Source organism: Cydia fagiglandana, chromosome 19, assembly GCF_963556715.1.
Source record: "Cydia fagiglandana chromosome 19, ilCydFagi1.1, whole genome shotgun sequence".
NCBI lineage: Eukaryota > Metazoa > Arthropoda > Insecta > Lepidoptera > Tortricidae > Cydia > Cydia fagiglandana.
In genome coordinates, this window is record NC_085950.1 from 10,365,707 (window position 1) to 10,379,304 (window position 13,598).

The 13,598-nt window shown below is 35.5% G+C and overlaps 1 protein-coding gene across 4 annotated transcripts in view; it reads right to left on the reverse strand.

Moving 5' to 3' along the window:
• The window catches only part of LOC134673729 (A disintegrin and metalloproteinase with thrombospondin motifs like), a 222,305-nt gene that overhangs the window by 181,334 nt on the left and 27,373 nt on the right, over positions 1-13,598 (reverse strand). The window lies entirely within an intron of this gene.

Genomic DNA, 13,598 nt, shown 5'->3' on the forward strand with positions numbered 1-13,598 from the left:
TGCCGCTAGGCCACCAACGCTTCTTTCGTTTCGTTTTTAAACTGGATTACGAGAGCAATTTCACGTACGTATTTAATTTTTCTCATTACCTCATTATTCTAATGACCATCTAAACATAACTTTAAACTGGTAGCGAACTCGCTCTAAAACTCTACATTACACAATTGTGCAATTAAAATACGATAGAACATTCATTAATCACTAATTAATTAAGTAAGTACAAACAAATTATAGTGTCAAAACCTACGCATGCGTACTCGAAAACAGCTGAGCAAACTACTTTTAAGTTCATTGTACTCTTTGTATAATTTCGCATTTTTCTAGGTTAGGAAGTCAATTATTTGATTATTTACATATATTTTGACCCTTTTATACACTGTTATACTTCTGCCCGGTCAAATCTAACCAAAATAAATACGATGCTGCGCATCAAAATGGAGATTATTTTTGGTTACCTTTTAAAAACAAACGGTTTATTTAGGTATTTTTTACACCGATATTTTACTTAATTGTCTTTAACGTTTTTTTCTCATTAAAATCCTTAAAGTGCACATCAAAGTGTACCCATGACTAATTTCATCAGGTACACATAGCGGCCAAGGCCCTAAAAAACAACGTTCCAAAATAAATAGAATAAAACTGCATAATGGTTTATTTGCATTAAATTGCCCATCGATGTCGACGCAAAGAGAAATCCCACCATAACTTTACCAATTTCGTTAATAGAAATTTCGCTACAGTTTTTATGCACGAGTGATCCAACAATTTCCCTAATAAAGAAACTGATGTGTCTGCTCTAATCATTACTTGCGCTGGCGCACGTGATTTTACGCTTTTGCAATGAAGGGCTTAAGCGCCGCAGTTTTGTATAAAAATGAAGGCTTTTTATACAAGGATTTTACACACCTCCTTAAGTATATACGTATTTATTGTTTACTGTTTACGCTAATTTGGACTGAATTTAGAGTGTATTAACGTTTAAATTAGAATACGCATGATTTCGGATTTACAGCATAGTTCCATCGGCGTATCATATGTTAACACACACAGATGTAAGTGTAAGAATTGCACACAGATGCAGATCGCGTGCTTGTAATACTTCCTACACGTTTGTGGAACAGCCAGTGAAATGAAAATAAACACAGACATTAAGGCTGTGAAGTAAATACACCTTGCAACTGTTTAAGGTTAAAATGATAACTGCAGGTAATGACAAAAGGCATTAAACCAAACCTGATACTGGCTTATTTCAACAAAGACAATTTTCAGCTGATAATAATAATCAGTTAGCCGCCAGCTCTTCAGTCACCAGTTAAAAGTTAAGAATAATGAATAAGTTTTTGGCAAAAATTACATTTTTGGTACAAGCTTTTATCGCTGACTGTACCTACTTTTCTTACGACAGACAACTAATATACTCATCGAGACAATTCTAAAAATCCCTAACACAATTAGGTTGCGTTGTTTCATCACAGAGTTCATATGGCCACCTCCTGTCTCCATCATCAGATCAGTTCGACAGTACCATATTATTGTATTGTCATCAGAACTACATACAGCTGCCAATTTTCATGACGCTACGATCCTTGGAAGATGGTTAAATTAGTTACCTTAGATTCCATTACATAGTTACATACAGGTCGACCTAATAAAAGCTTGTTAAAAATAGTCAGGTTAAATGAAACCTTTGACTTATAAAGTTCTAATACATACATAATATATAAGTTTCTAAATGTATTTAAGGATGCGTACCTTCTGCTTTTAAATAATGACTGGATATTAGCAACAAATCCGTGTGAATGTATTTATCAAATTTGTCATTGTTAAGTAGTAATTATTGCGAATATATAACCATAAATTCATCATTTCATTAGTGTCAATATCCATTACTTCATTAATTTGCTCAGCAGACTTAACATGTCAGACATTTAATCCGAGGGGCCTATTCGACTTATCGGAAAGTATAGACAAAATATAAATAAATATAATGTATTATGGTAACCATGTCATCAGTAATTTTACTGGTTACATAAGATCCCTCTTCCTTTTGTAAAAATGAAAAACATATTGTATAAAAACTCGAATCGGGACTCTGGCCTCCTTGAGACTAATGACCTGTACCAGCCGTGGCTCACTCGGCGATTTCGTCGCTTTGCTATAGGTAGCTAAAAGTACATCCGTTCGACCCCAATTTTGGGGTTTGCCATTAGCCGCGCGTGGCGCTGTCGCCACCTAGCGGCCATATCTGTGCTGATCGTGACAGACGCGTTTTGTTAGAGAGTGAGTCTTCTGTACCTAGTACTATTATTTATTATGTGCCTGTACTCCATGAAGGAGTGGCCAGACGCAGATCTGGATAGAGGTCAGTGGAGAAATTGGGGGGAATCCTTTGCCCAGCAGTGGGACTCGGTAGGCTCCAAATAATAATACATAAACAAACCAATAAAGCCTTTCAATTGATATATAAGACGAATTTCACAACACCCAAAATCGTCAGTGAGTTTTGGCTAAAGGGTATGAAGAAACAAACATACTAACACATACACGCACGCACTTGAAAAACAACACTCCCTTCTTCAGTAGGCTAAAAACAAAGCACATAACACGATAAATTAACTGCACTCCAGAGCATTGAAAACAAGACACTTTCCATAGCAATTTTTATAGAAAATTACCTGTTTTCAAAGCTCTGGAGTGTAGATCGCGTGCGTGGAGACAATAATAAGCATGAACTAATTTCAATTACAAAGTAGTTGTTTTAGGTATTATATAACGTTGTCAGTTTGGCTACTTTTACTGTATATAGACAGTTAGACTGTATATAGGCATCGGAGAAACATACTTGGTTCAAATCAAATTACTAATCAAATCAAAATTTTAAACAGGAAAAAAAAATAGAGCAGACATAATATATCTAACAATGCAAAATATAAAAAAAATGGCAATAGTTTTGCTAACTGTACAAAATAAATTTCACCACACCAACCCGAAGCAAATTTAAATGTAAAATTAAAGAAAATCAAATCAAATCAAATCCAAATGAATGTTATTAAATATTTATCATCCAAAATCATCATTTAAAAGTCAATTTTACCACCAAACATAAGAAAACAACTCAAAATTTGCATTTGATTACTTTGCCTCATATGTGAATAAAATGCAACTTTGCTATCAGTTTTTGAAGTGCAAAGTAAGCCTTTCCGAGCTGGTGTGGTGAAAAATAAATAAGTATACCTAGTCTGGCAAACCCATTGGTTAGTAGTAAAAAAAGTTGTCAACTTGGAAATACATATATTGTCATATATGTATATGTATGTATACTTTTATTTAGACGTCTTAGCGTGGACTCTATGTACGTTGAGAACAACAATTGAAAATCGAATAAATATCATACCACCAAACAGAACGGTCATTACAAAGTCAACGCAAAAAAAAGAAAAAAAAATCTATAACAAAGACACTAAAAACTGCAATGCCTATTTGTAAAAAACCATAATTAAACGTTTTAAATCGATACCCAGGCTAAATAAAGTATCTCAATAAAAGTGTGTTATATACTGAAGAAAAACTCTAATCGAAGCAACTTTTTTACGATAATTGCACAGGAAAACTTCTTGCTCTGCCAGACTACGCCACGGTCGTAAAACCTAAGGCGCATTCAGACATGAAAATTCAATATTAATATGATAATAATTCAATATTAGTAGCTTCGCTACACGCTGGGGCCCGTTTCTCAAAAGCTTGTAACTTGTAATACAAGTAGAAGTCCTCTTCTAACAAAAGCAGTCAAAAAGTGACATCCGCTTGTATTACAAGAAACTGGCCCTAGTGCCCTCTGTTTATCAAAAGCTGTAATAAATGTAACTTGTAATACACGTGAAAGTTCTTTTCTAACAAAAGCTGTCAAAAAGTGACATCCGTTTTGTATTACAAGTTACAAGCTTTTGAGAAACGGCCCCCGGTGCCCTGTTTATCAAAAGCTTGTTACTTGTTATACAAGTGGAAGACCCATTCTAACAAAAGCTGTCAAAAAGGAAATTCTACTTGTATGTATTACAAGTTACAAGCTTTTGAGAAACGGGCACTGGTATTCATGCGGTTGAACAAGTACGCAAACAATACATTTTTCATATAATTTTATTACATCAAATACATATATCAGAATAAAGGAAGTAGTGATAAAATATATTGCTTAATTTAAGTTTTTACAATAACTAATAAACAAAGTGTTAACTAACCGCACTATTAACTGTTTTAGTTAACAAGAAGTTGAAACGTAATCAGTTATCGGAGAATAATGTAACGCATTGGGCAACTGATGAAAGCATTATGGCGAACAAGAAATATTCATGAAGAAAATTACAGCACTACTAGGAATGTAATCTTAATCTGGTTAACCAGTTATTAAGTATAGCCAGTGGGGAGACACTCCTGACTTCGGGCAAACTCGGCTGCGTTCGGGTCAGCATTGCTCCGAGCAATTATTAGGGTTGACACCACTTGACGTCCGTTGCGTGCACGACCACAGATAAGATAATGACATGAATTTTGACAACCCTAAATAGCCGAAAGGGATAGTGCCGAAAGGGTAAGTAGCTCTGTGTGTTTGTTTGTCTGTCAGTCTGTCTCAAAGACCTTAACTATCACCATTAAATTGTGAATGCCTTTCATTAGTCTTACAATACAATTAAAATATAATACAATATAATTATCTTCGAGATTCGGTAATAGGTACCTATATGATAACTAACGTAATACATAATGTCACAGTCCGTTAGTTCCACATAAAAAGCTTAAAAGCACCATTTAAGGAACTGTCACGTTTGGAAAACGTGACCAATAAATCGATTTTTGCAAACACCCAGTACCTAGACGGTTGGTTCTAATTTGAATAATTTATTATGGTTTTGACGATCGTCTTTCTTGTAGGACTTGGTTGCATTTCTTGCGATTAGTGCGCATTTCTTGTACGACTTTCACTGAATTTTGCATGCACCAATCATCCTAAGCGAATTTGAAGGTCGTATCAAAACCATAACAAATCGTTACATCTGAATCGGAAGTTGCGCAGGATCGGGACAGGTGGCACGCTCTCGTTTCGGAGGCCAAGATTCTCGTTTCGGAGGCCAAGATTCTCGTTTCGGAGGCCAAGATTCTCTTTGGATAGCTGAGCCAAAATAGTTTTAGGACTCTTTATATACTGACCGAGTTTAACTTCTGAAAATAATATTTTTTCAAAAATCGACTTCAAAATATAGATAAGATTTTTTTGAGAATATCATTCCCATAAGTAAATATTTATCTGAATTAATTTCAGCGTAAGAAGTAAGAAACAAAAACACGAATCAAGGTATATTAAACAAAAAAAAATCCTCTCATTTACTTGAATTCCATAAAATGTTCATACCAGTGTCATAACATTACATTTCCCATAGATACTTCCTCAGAAAACGCAGTTTAAAAGCATTGTCAGAAACACAATAAGAACTGCATTATACTTAAGCTGTTTTCGAACTGATACTTAAAACAATGCTCGTTATGTTACCAAGGAAATACACACGAGACCGCTAAAACTAAATAATGAACAATTAGCAAAGATAATTGCCGCAGAATGTTAAAAGTAAGCCTTTTTGATTATGTAACACCAATAAAAACGGTGTCTCATCGGTAACATGAAAATTATATGTAAAGGTTAGTACACACGGAAAATAGGCCTTATATAGTCAATTATATGGGTCAATATTATATTTTCTCAAACATGCAATGAAATTTTGATGTTATGTTCCTTATAATAGGCTGCGAAGTATGACGTTTCAGGTGCGGCTAGGACAAAAGGTCGTTAATGGAATTTCATACACATCTTGCAGGCCTAGGCCGGCAAAGTCCTCTTTTTTAATTTTCATTTCACAGATATTTGTGACACAGCATCGTGGCATTCATCCATTAAAAAAAACTAGAGGCAGTATTTGCTTTATGGTTCGTAATGACACTCTGCCACTACGCCTATAAAAAAAAATACAAAAAACAATGTTTGCTATAATTTGCACTTTTATTTGTATAAAATCAACATGAACTTAATAAATAATACATTATATAATTTTAAATTATAAATTTAACTACAGAAATAAAAACATTTAAAATATTTCATCTAAACGTTAGCGGTAAAAAGGTCTACTCAAACACGCGTAGTTATATTTTTTAAATTGTTATGGAGGTAAAGTTGAAAAATATTCATTCTGTTTTATTGGATTTATGGTGCGTTGTTGATTTTTTGACTTTAATATGAGTTCCGACGAAATAATGAAATTTAGTTGGAATTGGCAGCGTAAGCAGAATTGATTTTAAATAACTTGCTGCCTCTGCCGCCAAGTCAAAGACGAAGTATGTATATGGTTGCTTATGGCAATTTTATTATTTGAGAAACTAAGAAAAATGGCTTACAGTTTATTAGAAACAGTTTTGTGGCATATTTTAAATGAATGTAACTATGTATTACAAATTCGTCAACACTGTGGAAATTATACTTATTTACTCCATGCATAAAGCAACGATGTATGTGAAACATGATATCAACTTGAAAGACTATGTAAACTTATGTGACGAAAACGACAGTCAGACGGATACAAGGCGAAAAAATCAAAGATACATGAAAATATACGGGTAGTAAAAATACACGACTCGTGTAAAACATACGCGTGATAATGATATAGGTACGTGTTGGTTATATTTTTGGTGTAGTTTACTTTTAGTTTTTTCTATAAATAAAACTTGGGTTTCGTGGATTTTTTATTTTATTTATTTCATTGCATGTTTGAGAAAAGCACTATACATACCTCGGCGGGAAATGGGGTTGCCCGCGCTCAGACCTATCCGGCCTCGCTTCGCTCGGCCGTCTATATGTCTTCGGCCGGCAACCCCTTTCGTCCCGGCCTCTGTAGTAATGTACTATTGTTTTACGAGCCAGAGTCTATCACGACTAGAATGATATTACTTTTTAGAAATGACATTACTAGTGGCAGTGTAATGATTGGATTGAAGGAATGACGGTTAATAATGAAGTTAGTATAAAATGTTTAAATATCATACTTCAGTAATGGAGTAATGACAAAGTAATGACAATGTATCTAATTGCACTGTTTAATGATTGGGACGATTGAATGACAAATGATAGAAACAATGACAGTTACGGTGAATATAAAGTACCTTCAAACCTTCAAGAAAAGACGTACGGTCTTCTTCTTAAAAGTCGGCCACGCACTTGTAACCCTTCTGGTCGTTTGGTCGTTTGCCTCATTTATCATAAAAAAACATACGAAATGGCGTAATGGCGTAACTATACTAATCCAAATCATATTTATGTATAGCCGTGCGAAAAATGTGTAAAACTCAACTTTTTTAACCTACCTCGCAAGGCAAGCTATTGCTGGTATGTTTTAAGTAATCTAAATTCTAATGTCCATAAGTCGATAAGTTGATGCATATCACTTTATTGACTACCGCATATTTAGAATAAGTAAGTGTAAGTCTATGTTAATGGTTTAAATATTTAGGTCACATATTTTACTGTCACTACTTTTCTCTGAATTAGATAGATTAATATCATGTGTACATGATGTAATACTATCTCTAACGTGAATTTTAGTAAAGCAGTGACATCAAAACATATTCTTTTTAGCAGTATTTTTGTTCAGTCGATATTTCTTAATATTTTAAGTATTCATGATAAAAATCTAAGACTAATAGATGCCAGTTTCTTTCGCAAGTACTCTCCATCTTGCCCAAAACAGTCAATGAATTCATTAATCACAATATAATCCTCTCACAATGACATAATCGTTAGAGATGCCCCGAATAGTGAATTTGGCCGAATACCGAATACCGAATATTCGGCCCCCTCTCTCGGCCGAATACCGAATATTCGACCGAATATTCGGCATAACATGCGAACATTTTGAGTCACAATTATTACGAAAACTGTTCGCCATCAAAGCACGTTGCTAAGATATATGTATATGTTGAACAGAATTAATGAATGTAGTTAGAATCAATCAAATCAGACCCGTGATAAAAAATAAAGTATTTTGGAATCAACAAATGCTCAAAAACTTGCCTTCTTATATAACCACTTTCCAAGAATACATTTTAGATATTAAATATACAAGTTTTTGGTTATTTTTTTGTGTTTTTTTTCTTTTTAGGTAGGTGTAACAGATATTCGGTATTCGGCCGAATAGTAGGCAACATTCGGCCGAATACCGAATATTCGGCAAAGTGGCCGAATAGGCCGAATACCAAATAGTTGCCGAATATTCGTGGCATCTCTAATAATCGTGCACTCACACTAAATGTGATTTAGAAATGAATCACCCACTTACTTTGGCCAGACGGCTTATTATACCGCGAACATCGAGTACTTATCGAAATTTCGATATGCCTTTCTATCGCTCTTATTTAATATTCGAATGATAGAGAGGCATAGAAGAACGAAGTAGCTTGGCTCAGAGGGCCCACCACGAACTACATTCGACGTGTTGCCTCCCTGTCACACTTCCCTACGAATTCACAAGTGCGACAGAGAGGCAACACGTCGAACGTGGTTCGCGGCAGGCCCTCAGATTCCGTAGTGACGTTAGGTTGCATTTTTGCAACAAATCGGGAGTTTGCAACAGTATTGCAACTTGCAACCCACGCTTTCATCCATCGCCTTTCGATCACGCGATAATGTGTCATAATTTGGCCGTTTGTGCCGATTGTTGTTGCTATACTATATTGCACTATAGTTTTTTTCCGATTTAAAAAAGGAGGTTATCAATTCGACGGTTTTTTAGGGTTCCGTACCCAAAGGGTAAAACGGGACCCTATTTAGGGTTCCGTACCCAAAGGGTAAAACGGGACCCTATTACTAAGACTTCGCTGTCCGTCCGTCCGTCCGTCCGTCCGTCTGTCCGTCTGTCTGTCACCAGGCTGTATCTCACGAACCGTGATAGCTAGACAGTTGAAATTTTCACAGATGATGTATTTCTGTTGCCGCTATAACAACAAATACTAAAAACAGAATAAAATAAAGATTTAAATGGGGCTCCCATACAACAAACGTGATTTTTGACCAAAGTTAAGCAACGTCGGGCGGGGTCAGTACTTGGATGGGTGACCGTTTTTTTTTTGGTTTTTGATTTGTTTTTTTTTTCATTATGGTACGGAACCCTTCGTGCGCGAGTCCGACTCGCACTTGCCCGGTTTTATTTTGTATGTTTGGTACCTACCTCAGCCACGTCTTTAAACATATCGGTTACCAACGCATGGACTTAAAAGGGATTAACATTGTATTTTATCTTTTGATTTCGTTTTTAGGGTTCCGTAGCCAAATGGCAAAAAACGGAACCCTTATAGATTCGTCATGTCTGTCTGTCTGTCTGTCTGTCCGTCCGTATGTCACAGCCACTTTTTTCCGAAACTATATATATACTGTTGAAACTTGGTAAGTATGTAGATGTATTCTGTGAACCGCATTAAGATTTTCACACAAAAATAGAAAAAAAAAAACAATAAATTTTGGGGGTCCCCCATACTTAGAACTGAAACTTAAATTTTTTTTTTTTCATCAAACCCATACGTGTTTGGATAGGTCTTCAAAAATGATATTGAGGTTTCTTATAAAAAAAAATTCTAAACTGAATAGTTTGCGCGAGAGACACTTCCAAAGTGGTAAAATGTGTGTGTCCCCTCCCCCCTGTAACTTCTAAAATAAGAGAATGATAAAACTAAAAAAAATATATGATGTACATTAGCATGCAAACTTCCACCGAAAATTGGTTTGAACGAGATCTAGTAAGTAGTTTTTTTTAATCGTCATAAATCGTAAACCGCAATTTTATTGTGGTATTTGCTGCTACGGAACCCTTCATGGCCGACTCGCACTTGGCCGCTTTTTTTATTTAGAGTTCCATACTCAAAGGGTAAAAACGGGAACCTATTACTAAGACTCCACTGTCCGTCCATCTGTCTGTCACCAGGCTGTATCTCATGAACCGTGATAGCTAGACAGTTGACATTTTCACAGATGATGTATTTTTGTTGCCACTATAACAACAAATATCAAAAAGTACGGGAACCCTCGGTGGGCGAGTCCGACGTTTTTATTTTTTTGTATACCTAGACTACTGTGATGTCACCTCCAAGGTGTACCACTGATTTGTATCTTACAAATACAACAATATCAATCGACTCGAATAATTAATAAACGCCGGTGAGTTTTTTATCGCATACAAGTGCGACAACCATCCACAAGTTTTTTTTTTTTCAAAACAGATACAAAAACCCTATTACTAAACCCCCATTCTGTCCATCAGGCTATATCTCATAAACCGTGATAGTGAAAGAGTTGGACCTTAAAAAGTCTGCAGCGATTTTCATAGCCAGCAGTGCAAGTGTCATTTTAAACGTGAAACTTCTATGAAATTATGAAGTATAAATAACACTTACACTGCGTGGGCTATCAAATCAACTGCAGACTTTTATTGGTGCGACTATATTAGCTACGCAGTTGAAATATTCACAGATGATGTACATATTTCTTTTTTTGCCGTTTTTTGCGTAAATGGTACGGAACCCTTCGTGCGCGAGTCCGACTCGCACTTGGCCGGTTTTAACTCTCGCGAAGTGTCAATGATTGTCACCTATTTATGTATTATTATTAACTAAACTAGCATACTATAGATGGTCAAGCAAATCTTGTCAGTAGAAAAAGGCGCGAAATTCAAATTTTCTATGAGACGATATCCCTTTGCGCCTACATTTTTCAAATTTGCCGCCTTTTTCTACTGACAAGATCTGCTTGACCAAGTATATTTACTATTGATTAAATAATATCACATTTCCATATCAATTATGCTAATAGCCAACATACCAAACAAATATCAAATAGCTGAACGGCGAGATCATCCATCGGTGTTTGACATCACTACGATAACCGACAATGACACATCACTAGAGGTGGTCGTCCATCTTAGATTGGTTCTACGCGAGAGCGTCTTGGCATATTATTTCAGAACTAGAGTCTGTGCGGAAAGAGAAGAGTCGTGGGATTTGAGGGCGCGCCAGTGCTATTTTATGGTTTTTGCTATGCTGACAACACTGGTCACGTGATTATAGTACGACACTAAAGGTCATGATACTTGAATCCCTTTTGTTCCGGTTTTTTACCACGGCTTACTAAACGGAGCCTGGTGGTGGTGTCGGCTCGTCAACTCAATGCTCTGATTTAGCGCAGGCACTAGTTTTCTTTTTAAAACACACTTGTAGATACTAAAAAGTGACAGTGCGATTGACAAAACTGCTAAAACTAGTTAAGAATCTGCCCAATACAACTGTAATTTTAGTACCAAACAAGATTGAGTCTCATATAAATACATAATACAGTACATAAGTACTGCCTAATCTGTGCAGTCCAACAGTTATTAAAAAACTGTTAAAACCGGGTAGATCGGGTAGAAATTGGGCAATAGAACTGTAATTTTATCTGGGATACATTTCACCCATTGTAAACTTGACTTGTAATGTATGTGTACATTATTAATAATAAATATGAATATGAATAAAAATAGTGCATAAGTAGGTAAGCCTTATTGGGATATGTCCGGTTCTCTCATCTCACGATATTTTACTTCGCCGAAAAGTCACTGCTAAATATGAAATATAATTTCGTAACTAACAGAACCTACAAATAAAGAAATATTTTATTAGAAAAAGTTTTATTCAGAACCTAGTAAACGAACTTACAAATAAAGAAATGTTTTATTAGAAAAAGTTTTATTCTTTGTAATCGATCTCAGAATTAAAATATTCAATGTCACTTATGTTTGAGCTAGCTTCAGAACAACCGGGGACACTCATAGAACTATCTTCATCTGAACTGGATGTGCTTGAATCCGGCACGTAGATTACGAATTCTTGCATATCACCTAATTAGCGGTCTTTTATTCGAGATACCGTAGGTACTTTTACACAATCCTGAAAAAGAAATTACATATAAATATGCATAAAATAGCAAGTATCAAGACTATTTGTCAGTTATTTTAAAGATCATGAATGACCTGCATATTTATGAAAATTAATATATTTTGAATGAATATACTTACCGATTATGTACCGGAGACAAGTTACTTAGGGGGCTTATTAAATAGGTAGTTATTTAATATTAAATACAACATCAATACCCGCGAATAGCGCAAACACGTTCCGCGACTTTTTGTAAGTCGATAGTCGGCTTTTAGCCGTTTTCTTCCCGCTGACAAAACCGAACAATGTTAAATATAATTTTCCTTGTGCTTTATGTACGGTTTTATCGTGTTTTGAAAATATTATATACATAAAACTTGCGGTTTTTGTTAATAAAAATATACAATGACAGAAGTTTGTTTACTTTTTACAAGACAGGTGTCAAAGGTTTGATTGCCATATAAAATTTAAAATGTTAGTTCCCGTTTCTGCCACGACTCTTCTCTTTCCGCACAGACTCTATATTCCCATATTTGTGATTCCCTAATAAATCTTGTTATAAAGTGGTGTCTGGTGTTTTTACTCTTACATTACGTAAGGAAAATCACCGACTCATAAAATTTCAATTCAGACGGTCATACAAATTATTGTGGTATGATCTCCCAACGCACAATCGTATAGGAAATGTCATGAATCATGCCATTTTGAGCAAATTCTCAAGAACATTGTGACATAACGAAAATCTAACTTCGCTGGTTACTTGCACTCAAATATGCACTTAGTCTTTATACGGTTAAAGTGCAATTTTGTTTGATACCAAGTGTTCGTGACGGTAAAAAGTAGGGTAGAGAGTTCAATGGGTAATAACTGTTGCCTAATATTTTGGCCAGCTTATGCCCAGTTACAGTCGCCATCAGATATATCGGAGCGGCCAAGGTGCTCACAAATATCTGAACACGCCCTCTATTGTCAGGCCGTTAGAGTGCGTGTTCAGATATTGTGAACACCTTGGCCGCTCCGATATATCTGATGGCGACGGTACGTAATGTTTTGATTTGTTTCTGAAAGGCGGGCTTTGAGAAAATGGGTTAAACGTGGGAAAATGACCGTCTGATGGTGGTCCTATTGTTAAGAAAGTCTCATATGGCCGGACGTTGCAAAATTTCAAGGACAGCTTTTTGGATAGGAAAAAAATTAGGTCGCTCCGTATTGTATCCAGGTCATTAGATTGTTTTCTAAAGAATCAAACGACATTTAAAAATAATAATGATTAATAAATTTTATCATCCCTAACAATTTATTATGTCAAACCTCTTGCACAAATCATTACAAATACAAATGTTTATTTCTTAGAATATGGTAGTACAATGATGGTCAAATTACAATAAGTGCGTCATATTCTGCCTCCATCGGCGTAGAAATATTACAATTAAGTTGCTATACATATGTAATTATACTTAGAAACCTACCTATACAATATTTGGCGCAGTACGAAACTTATGTACGAAACATCATTTGATATTTACCATTCGCTTTTCGGTGAAGGAAAACATCGGGAGGAAACCGGACTAATGCCAATAAGGTCTAGTTTACCCTTTGCG